General features: G+C 37.4%; 1 pseudogene; it reads right to left on the bottom strand.

The window, feature by feature from the left end:
- Nucleotides 1-8,716: 8,716 nt before the first annotated feature.
- The window catches only part of LOC145909631 (uncharacterized), a 169,974-nt pseudogene continuing 167,130 nt past the window's right edge, over nt 8,717-11,560 (bottom strand).

Here is an 11,560-nt window from a genome sequence, read left to right as displayed (position 1 = left end):
TCTACCCAATTTTCAAATTCATTATTATATGACATATATTTAATGCTCCCGCAATGGCAAATTCATTCGACACCTTACCATACAGTTTGCTCTTTGTTCCACATGAAACAATCTTTTTCGAATTATACAGTTGTTGCTCTTTAAAACAAAAAACATTATGCATACACTGGTCACATGTAAGATGTAATATTCAACTGCAAGAAAACATCAATGCTGTAATACATTTAGTGCCAAATAACTTTGTGATGTCGTGGAATATGGTACTTTTCTTGCGTGTATTTCAAAACAATGTAAATGAGAATTGTGGTGAATGTCTACATTTTCTTCAATTTTAAAATATCATCAAGCACATCTAAAATGAATACATCTTTTTGACCAACTTCAAATGTTCGTGGCGGTTGCCTGTGGTGCTTGGCGCGGAACGTCACACGAGGCGGAATTCCCGCAGTTAAAACGCGTATCTTTAATGGGCCTCCGAACTCGCTCACTCAGTTGATGTTACTCTTGTTATCGAATGTGCGGTACGCACTCGTACGTAAGATAGAATGTATTCGAAGTGTAGACGTCGGCAGGAGACGAAAAGACACGTAGGACCCTTAGAACACGGTTTCAAACGAATACACTTCACACGTAGATAATTACAGCATAAGGCTCACCAACTATTTGGGAACCGGGAAACTCTGGACCACAAAGACGGTCCAAGCAGTTACTAACCCTGTTTACATGGCCAAGTCGACTCGTGACCGGGTCACGTGATTTTCAAATTCGACGCGCGAAAACGACGAATTTACATGGGGCTTTTAACGGGCTGACAGGCTGTAAATTCAGACCCTGTACTAAATAAATTATCAATATTTCTAATCTAAGCATGCAGAGAAAAGTTATTGGCACTTAGTTTACGCAAATGCTTGCTGCAAATTGGTCCTTGATTATAATGTGAGTTTACTTTGCCAGATATAATTGATGATTTAACTAGAAAGCCTGCTGCAACCCATATTTTTTTAATTTCTGATTAAATTAAGAGGCTGCATTTTCCTGGAATGTAGAGTTCAAGTTTTTTCGTCGTTGAAATAGTCAGAAGTGCGACATAATTTGGAAGGCTGTCAACCGCAGCATTCAATCGTCTGTTGGGCGCTGGCCAAAGATAGTTTAAAACTAAATTTCCGCACCTGAATTGGATTTCTTAGATTTGAAGCATATTACAAGCACACCACCCTTTATCGGTGCACGATCAAACTACATAGGTCTTTGTGATTACAGGAAGTGTCACTGCAAATAAATCTCAGCAAGCAAAAAAAAAGTTCCTGTAACAAAATATACAGTGGGCGATTCACAGTTGACAAATACTGATTTCTCAAGCCTGCATTTTTTTTCTGACAAAAAAGATTTCCAGGTTATTTATTTAAAAAGTTAAGAACTGGACTAAATTCTACAAATGAAAGTATGTAAATGAGCACATTTACAAATTCTGATTTCTCATCGTTACCATTGCTGTCCAGTCTAGCAGTTTTTCTTTAAAAAGTATGTTAAATGCCAAAACTTTTTAAGTCAAATTTTATACGTATAACGGCTACGCAATACAAATGTCAGCAACAAAATCGCATGCATGGTTCGCAAGTTTCGCATTCTGTGTAAAGACGCCGTCGGAAGGCGGACGAAAACGAACCTTGTGTACAGCTACCTTTAATCCACTGAATACATGAAGCAATAACACATGCACTTTCATCATCAACTGTGTTCCCATTCAAATCAAATATTATTTGTTATAGTATAGGTAACATTTTTACTGTACTTGTGCACCACCAAGCCACAAAATCTTTGTATTTTATATTGGAATTTTCCACATTTCCAAATATTTATTGATTTTTCCTCGGCTCATGTGACAAAATCATACATCAATACAAAATTTTATTTCAAAATAAGATCATATATTTGGTGATCAGAAGTTTCAGCATATAATTAAAAATATATTGTTAAACTTTCAATTCTATCGTCTTATCCGTAACCATTCAATCTTGTAGGAACTCTTAACTAAGGAACAACATTTACTTGCAATGAAATCATTTGTAGATTTCAATGTCAATAGAGACAAAAGTCTTCTCTGTCAATATCTCCATTAACACCAATAGCACCTACAGTCTTTTTTCTTAATAACTGCATTAGCGCCAATAACGTCAATATCATGTATAGTCTTTAGTCTCAATATCATTAATATCGTAATGCCATTAACAGTAGCGGGCATTAGCGCCATTGTGCATTTTAGAAACACCGGTTTCGTTGTACACAAATGCGAAAATCAAAGCGTTTAATTAAGTTTGCGCTGTGGAAGTAGAGCGTGTTGCGCCGAATGAAAAATTACAACGACTTTCAAGTTTTCCATCAGCCACTTTTTGGAAACGTTTTTGTTTTATTGTTTGAAAGTTTATTGTGTGGCGCGGAAGCCCAAACTAATAATCATTGAAGGTTCGATGGCAATGTGCAACGCAGTTTGAATAGAATTTTGTCGCGAATCTCGTTCAGAATTTTATAATCGTTGTTTTTACATTGCAACAAGCAGTCCTGCTTCTGATGGTGACTTGCAAACAACTGTGATTCACAATTGCCGAAGTATTCCGAAAGTGTCAGAAATGTGATAATGTCAGAAATACATGGTAATCTCATTTTTAGGCTAGAATAAGATTTTTTTGATAATTTGTTTCACAACATTGAGATGGCTCAAGACTGTTTCAACTCATGATAGAGCACTAATATTGAGAATATACAGCAAGGTTCTGAAGAACTTTCTGGATAAGTTTACGTTGTTATAAGTGGCTCAAACAGCAATATAGGGTGTATTAAAGAAAGTTTATATAGGTATATATCTAACTTATTGTTATATCAAGGTTAAAAAGCCTAGGGTTGATAGTGAGCTGATTGAAAGCAAAAATACACTTGCATAGGATAGTTATGGCGACATGTGTTTTTTTTACATTTGTTCCTATGAGAATCCTTAAAACTGCAAAAGTGTCGTTGGCAAACACAATCATTAGTGTAAAAGGCAAATGGCATAGCGTACAGGTAATGAGCATTTATTACGATAACCATGTGCTAATATATCTAGTACAATTTACATCAACCATAGGAAAATCAACATTACGTGGACATTCAGAAGTTTCAGTTTCAAATTGAAGTAAACTGATTTACTTGTGAAAGTTTCACAGCATTGACTTCTTGTCAACATAAATTGGTGTCGCTGATAAATAAAAACAGTCATGATATGAAACAGGATTTTATCAATAAAATCTTTTTACGGCGATGATCATCGACTGATGAATATTAGATCACCATCAGCTGTTTTGGGCTAAAAGTTGTAATGTAAAATTGATTTCATTACTGCTTGTGAATTGATTAAAGTAATGTGGACAAAAAAACATTTGCACCGCGGAAAAATCATTTTTGAATGTTAATTTTTGCGTTTATTCTGTTTGACCATTTATCTTCAGCCATGTCCAAATTTGCGGTGCGTGGTTGTTCAACGAAAGTTTGTATGGATGTTGTAAAAACGAGCGCGAAATGTCGAACTTAGCCCATGTGGCACGGTGATCCGACCAACGAATGGCAAACCTGTTTTTCGTTTGTCCCACATATTGTTCCTTACATATAATTTCCACTCTGCCAGTTGGAGTTTGTAAAAATGTGAAGGGTTTAACCATGCTGGTTTTATACCGACCTGTTGCAAAGCTAGCTGTAGATTTGCCTAGGGCGTAGCAGAAGGTATTTTAGAGATGGTGGTCTTTTATATCACCATACAGTTTGGTTTAAGTTGTAGTAGCGCTGGGAACTGCGAGGCCCAAGTGATTTTATTATTTGTTTTCATTTGTTGTTGTTCTGCTCCTCTAACAATATTAGCAGTCACTCGTTTGAGGAATTGCGAGCGCTTTGCCTCTGGTCCGTCAATGCTGTTGTTGGTATCTCAATCTCATTGCTGAAAGTGATGTGATGTTCCATATAGGTACAATCTGTTGTAGCTAGTCCAAATCGAAACGGATGCAATGGTGTAGTTCTATGAAGCACATCCATAAATTATTGGCTTTTGTTTTCATTTCTTATGTGCAACGTGCGCCAGATTAACTTTAGTCCGAAGCGTGCAAATTGCTTTCCAAGTTGAAAAGTTTGGCCTATGCAGATAAAAACAATGTCATCAATTATTCTCTTGAAAATTTCGGCCTGACATAACACATGTGCTACTCCGGAAACAACATGGTGCAAGCAATTGGTATTCCATAAAACTTTCCCTAAACTGGGTGATAACATTTGCAACTGTGAAAATCGTGAGTTGGACAATGATACGCTTCACTGTTTGTGAATATTTTGAGTGATGAATGTTCGGATACAGCGACATAACGTCAGCCGCAACAATATACAGTGGGTTTGCATCCAATTGGCCTCTTCCCATTCAAGCAGACTGTTGATATATTGTCTGCTGTCCTTACAATTCACTTATGGGAGTAACACGTGTTGTGGTAATATTTTCTGTAACCAGCAAGTCTAACCGGTATATCTTCCATGGGCGTGGCATTCAGCTGCGTTCTAACGCCGTGACGAGGGGTTTGTGCCCTGTGAATACATTAAATTCAGCCCCCTGTAAAATATACAAAAAGAACATTACGTCGGGGCCACTAAATGAGAGTTCAATTACTTGCCGCAATACTATTAATGCGCTATCTGACTAAAAAGACGCATTACCTCTTCGTGGTTTACGCGCAATTCTTTAATCTGTGCTGCAAAATCGACAGAATTCTGGACGGTCTCATCCGTCGTTCCCACAAGGGGTGCCTAGCAGAATCTTTGGCTGGTCTGTGCTATGTAATTCGTAAAACTCCCTCACTTGATAGCACTTGCTTGAACTTTTCGTTCGACGAATTGTGGAGAATGGCGAGACGGGTCGCGTCTTACGGACAAGATTAAAGGAACATCAACGGGATGTCGTCAAGCCCAAGAAGGTGGACGGCACTTTTACAACATGTGGCAAAAACAGGACAAATAGTTTATTTTGAAGATACAATAATTCTGGACAGGAAAAATGACACAGGTACAAGAGAATGTTCATTTTTGAATCTAAACTAGTGATAAAAGGGAAACCTTTTTTCCACTAGTCGACCGGATGGATTTTTTTTGGCCAGAAGAACCTAAAAATGTTCTACCATCACAATCCAATTTTGCAAGTAACTTCCCATTTTATGGGAGATTTTCCAAAATCTTCAATGTCTACCCAATTTTCAAATTCATTATTATATGACATATATTTAATGCTCCCGCAATGGCAAATTCATTCGACACCTTACCATACAGTTTGCTCTTTGTTCCACATGAAACAATCTTTTTCGAATTATACAGTTGTTGCTCTTTAAAACAAAAAACATTATGCATACACTGGTCACATGTAAGATGTAATATTCAACTGCAAGAAAACATCAATGCTGTAATACATTTAGTGCCAAATAACTTTGTGATGTCGTGGAATATGGTACTTTTCTTGCGTGTATTTCAAAACAATGTAAATGAGAATTGTGGTGAATGTCTACATTTTCTTCAATTTTAAAATATCATCAAGCACATCTAAAATGAATACATCTTTTTGACCAACTTCAAATGTTCGTGGCGGTTGCCTGTGGTGCTTGGCGCGGAACGTCACACGAGGCGGAATTCCCGCAGTTAAAACGCGTATCTTTAATGGGCCTCCGAACTCGCTCACTCAGTTGATGTTACTCTTGTTATCGAATGTGCGGTACGCACTCGTACGTAAGATAGAATGTATTCGAAGTGTAGACGTCGGCAGGAGACGAAAAGACACGTAGGACCCTTAGAACACGGTTTCAAACGAATACACTTCACACGTAGATAATTACAGCATAAGGCTCACCAACTATTTGGGAACCGGGAAACTCTGGACCACAAAGACGGTCCAAGCAGTTACTAACCCTGTTTACATGGCCAAGTCGACTCGTGACCGGGTCACGTGATTTTCAAATTCGACGCGCGAAAACGACGAATTTACATGGGGCTTTTAACGGGCTGACAGGCTGTAAATTCAGACTCTGTACTAAATAAATTATCAATATTTCTAATCTAAGCATGCAGAGAAAAGTTATTGGCACTTAGTTTACGCAAATGCTTGCTGCAAATTGGTCCTTGATTATAATGTGAGTTTACTTTGCCAGATATAATTGATGATTTAACTAGAAAGCCTGCTGCAACCCATATTTTTTTAATTTCTGATTAAATTAAGAGGCTGCATTTTCCTGGAATGTAGAGTTCAAGTTTTTTCGTCGTTGAAATAGTCAGAAGTGCGACATAATTTGGAAGGCTGTCAACCGCAGCATTCAATCGTCTGTTGGGCGCTGGCCAAAGATAGTTTAAAACTAAATTTCCGCACCTGAATTGGATTTCTTAGATTTGAAGCATATTACAAGCACACCACCCTTTATCGGTGCACGATCAAACTACATAGGTCTTTGTGATTACAGGAAGTGTCACTGCAAATAAATCTCAGCAAGCAAAAAAAAAGTTCCTGTAACAAAATATACAGTGGGCGATTCACAGTTGACAAATACTGATTTCTCAAGCCTGCATTTTTTTTCTGACAAAAAAGATTTCCAGGTTATTTATTTAAAAAGTTAAGAACTGGACTAAATTCTACAAATGAAAGTATGTAAATGAGCACATTTACAAATTCTGATTTCTCATCGTTACCATTGCTGTCCAGTCTAGCAGTTTTTCTTTAAAAAGTATGTTAAATGCCAAAACTTTTTAAGTCAAATTTTATACGTATAACGGCTACGCAATACAAATGTCAGCAACAAAATCGCATGCGTACGTAGGCAGCGCATGGTTCGCAAGTTTCGCATTCTGTGTAAAGACGCCGTCGGAAGGCGGACGAAAACGAACCTTGTGTACAGCTACCTTTAATCCACTGAATACATGAAGCAATAACACATGCACTTTCATCATCAACTGTGTTCCCATTCAAATCAAATATTATTTGTTATAGTATAGGTAACATTTTTACTGTACTTGTGCACCACCAAGCCACAAAATCTTTGTATTTTATATTGGAATTTTCCACATTTCCAAATATTTATTGATTTTTCCTCGGCTCATGTGACAAAATCATACATCAATACAAAATTTTATTTCAAAATAAGATCATATATTTGGTGATCAGAAGTTTCAGCATATAATTAAAAATATATTGTTAAACTTTCAATTCTATCGTCTTATCCGTAACCATTCAATCTTGTAGGAACTCTTAACTAAGGAACAACATTTACTTGCAATGAAATCATTTGTAGATTTCAATGTCAATAGAGACAAAAGTCTTCTCTGTCAATATCTCCATTAACACCAATAGCACCTACAGTCTTTTTTCTTAATAACTGCATTAGCGCCAATAACGTCAATATCATGTATAGTCTTTAGTCTCAATATCATTAATATCGTAATGCCATTAACAGTAGCGGGCATTAGCGCCATTGTGCATTTTAGAAACACCGGTTTCGTTGTACACAAATGCGAAAATCAAAGCGTTTAATTAAGTTTGCGCTGTGGAAGTAGAGCGTGTTGCGCCGAATGAAAAATTACAACGACTTTCAAGTTTTCCATCAGCCACTTTTTGGAAACGTTTTTGTTTTATTGTTTGAAAGTTTATTGTGTGGCGCGGAAGCCCAAACTAATAATCATTGAAGGTTCGATGGCAATGTGCAACGCAGTTTGAATAGAATTTTGTCGCGAATCTCGTTCAGAATTTTATAATCGTTGTTTTTACATTGCAACAAGCAGTCCTGCTTCTGATGGTGACTTGCAAACAACTGTGATTCACAATTGCCGAAGTATTCCGAAAGTGTCAGAAATGTGATAATGTCAGAAATACATGGTAATCTCATTTTTAGGCTAGAATAAGATTTTTTTGATAATTTGTTTCACAACATTGAGATGGCTCAAGACTGTTTCAACTCATGATAGAGCACTAATATTGAGAATATACAGCAAGGTTCTGAAGAACTTTCTGGATAAGTTTACGTTGTTATAAGTGGCTCAAACAGCAATATAGGGTGTATTAAAGAAAGTTTATATAGGTATATATCTAACTTATTGTTATATCAAGGTTAAAAAGCCTAGGGTTGATAGTGAGCTGATTGAAAGCAAAAATACACTTGCATAGGATAGTTATGGCGACATGTGTTTTTTTTACATTTGTTCCTATGAGAATCCTTAAAACTGCAAAAGTGTCGTTGGCAAACACAATCATTAGTGTAAAAGGCAAATGGCATAGCGTACAGGTAATGAGCATTTATTACGATAACCATGTGCTAATATATCTAGTACAATTTACATCAACCATAGGAAAATCAACATTACGTGGACATTCAGAAGTTTCAGTTTCAAATTGAAGTAAACTGATTTACTTGTGAAAGTTTCACAGCATTGACTTCTTGTCAACATAAATTGGTGTCGCTGATAAATAAAAACAGTCATGATATGAAACAGGATTTTATCAATAAAATCTTTTTACGGCGATGATCATCGACTGATGAATATTAGATCACCATCAGCTGTTTTGGGCTAAAAGTTGTAATGTAAAATTGATTTCATTACTGCTTGTGAATTGATTAAAGTAATGTGGACAAAAAAACATTTGCACCGCGGAAAAATCATTTTTGAATGTTAATTTTTGCGTTTATTCTGTTTGACCATTTATCTTCAGCCATGTCCAAATTTGCGGTGCGTGGTTGTTCAACGAAAGTTTGTATGGATGTTGTAAAAACGAGCGCGAAATGTCGAACTTAGCCCATGTGGCACGGTGATCCGACCAACGAATGGCAAACCTGTTTTTCGTTTGTCCCACATATTGTTCCTTACATATAATTTCCACTCTGCCAGTTGGAGTTTGTAAAAATGTGAAGGGTTTAACCATGCTGGTTTTATACCGACCTGTTGCAAAGCTAGCTGTAGATTTGCCTAGGGCGTAGCAGAAGGTATTTTAGAGATGGTGGTCTTTTATATCACCATACAGTTTGGTTTAAGTTGTAGTAGCGCTGGGAACTGCGAGGCCCAAGTGATTTTATTATTTGTTTTCATTTGTTGTTGTTCTGCTCCTCTAACAATATTAGCAGTCACTCGTTTGAGGAATTGCGAGCGCTTTGCCTCTGGTCCGTCAATGCTGTTGTTGGTATCTCAATCTCATTGCTGAAAGTGATGTGATGTTCCATATAGGTACAATCTGTTGTAGCTAGTCCAAATCGAAACGGATGCAATGGTGTAGTTCTATGAAGCACATCCATAAATTATTGGCTTTTGTTTTCATTTCTTATGTGCAACGTGCGCCAGATTAACTTTAGTCCGAAGCGTGCAAATTGCTTTCCAAGTTGAAAAGTTTGGCCTATGCAGATAAAAACAATGTCATCAATTATTCTCTTGAAAATTTCGGCCTGACATAACACATGTGCTACTCCGGAAACAACATGGTGCAAGCAATTGGTATTCCATAAAACTTTCCCTAAACTGGGTGATAACATTTGCAACTGTGAAAATCGTGAGTTGGACAATGATACGCTTCACTGTTTGTGAATATTTTGAGTGATGAATGTTCGGATACAGCGACATAACGTCAGCCGCAACAATATACAGTGGGTTTGCATCCAATTGGCCTCTTCCCATTCAAGCAGACTGTTGATATATTGTCTGCTGTCCTTACAATTCACTTATGGGAGTAACACGTGTTGTGGTAATATTTTCTGTAACCAGCAAGTCTAACCGGTATATCTTCCATGGGCGTGGCATTCAGCTGCGTTCTAACGCCGTGACGAGGGGTTTGTGCCCTGTGAATACATTAAATTCAGCCCCCTGTAAAATATACAAAAAGAACATTACGTCGGGGCCACTAAATGAGAGTTCAATTACTTGCCGCAATACTATTAATGCGCTATCTGACTAAAAAGACGCATTACCTCTTCGTGGTTTACGCGCAATTCTTTAATCTGTGCTGCAAAATCGACAGAATTCTGGACGGTCTCATCCGTCGTTCCCACAAGGGGTGCCTAGCAGAATCTTTGGCTGGTCTGTGCTATGTAATTCGTAAAACTCCCTCACTTGATAGCACTTGCTTGAACTTTTCGTTCGACGAATTGTGGAGAATGGCGAGACGGGTCGCGTCTTACGGACAAGATTAAAGGAACATCAACGGGATGTCGTCAAGCCCAAGAAGGTGGACGGCACTTTTACAACATGTGGCAAAAACAGGACAAATAGTTTATTTTGAAGATACAATAATTCTGGACAGGAAAAATGACACAGGTACAAGAGAATGTTCATTTTTGAATCTAAACTAGTGATAAAAGGGAAACCTTTTTTCCACTAGTCGACCGGATGGATTTTTTTTGGCCAGAAGAACCTAAAAATGTTCTACCATCACAATCCAATTTTGCAAGTAACTTCCCATTTTATGGGAGATTTTCCAAAATCTTCAATGTCTACCCAATTTTCAAATTCATTATTATATGACATATATTTAATGCTCCCGCAATGGCAAATTCATTCGACACCTTACCATACAGTTTGCTCTTTGTTCCACATGAAACAATCTTTTTCGAATTATACAGTTGTTGCTCTTTAAAACAAAAAACATTATGCATACACTGGTCACATGTAAGATGTAATATTCAACTGCAAGAAAACATCAATGCTGTAATACATTTAGTGCCAAATAACTTTGTGATGTCGTGGAATATGGTACTTTTCTTGCGTGTATTTCAAAACAATGTAAATGAGAATTGTGGTGAATGTCTACATTTTCTTCAATTTTAAAATATCATCAAGCACATCTAAAATGAATACATCTTTTTGACCAACTTCAAATGTTCGTGGCGGTTGCCTGTGGTGCTTGGCGCGGAACGTCACACGAGGCGGAATTCCCGCAGTTAAAACGCGTATCTTTAATGGGCCTCCGAACTCGCTCACTCAGTTGATGTTACTCTTGTTATCGAATGTGCGGTACGCACTCGTACGTAAGATAGAATGTATTCGAAGTGTAGACGTCGGCAGGAGACGAAAAGACACGTAGGACCCTTAGAACACGGTTTCAAACGAATACACTTCACACGTAGATAATTACAGCATAAGGCTCACCAACTATTTGGGAACCGGGAAACTCTGGACCACAAAGACGGTCCAAGCAGTTACTAACCCTGTTTACATGGCCAAGTCGACTCGTGACCGGGTCACGTGATTTTCAAATTCGACGCGCGAAAACGACGAATTTACATGGGGCTTTTAACGGGCTGACAGGCTGTAAATTCAGACTCTGTACTAAATAAATTATCAATATTTCTAATCTAAGCATGCAGAGAAAAGTTATTGGCACTTAGTTTACGCAAATGCTTGCTGCAAATTGGTCCTTGATTATAATGTGAGTTTACTTTGCCAGATATAATTGATGATTTAACTAGAAAGCCTGCTGCAACCCATATTTTTTTAATTTCTGATTAAATTAAGAGGCTGCATTTTCCTGGAATGTAGAGTTCAA

The sequence above is a fragment of the Ascidia mentula genome, chromosome 7, assembly GCF_947561715.1.
Source record: "Ascidia mentula chromosome 7, kaAscMent1.1, whole genome shotgun sequence".
NCBI classification, from domain to species: Eukaryota; Metazoa; Chordata; class Ascidiacea; order Phlebobranchia; family Ascidiidae; genus Ascidia; species Ascidia mentula.
The sequence above is the reverse complement of the archived record's forward strand: the minus strand, read 5'-3'. Positions and strand labels throughout refer to the sequence as shown.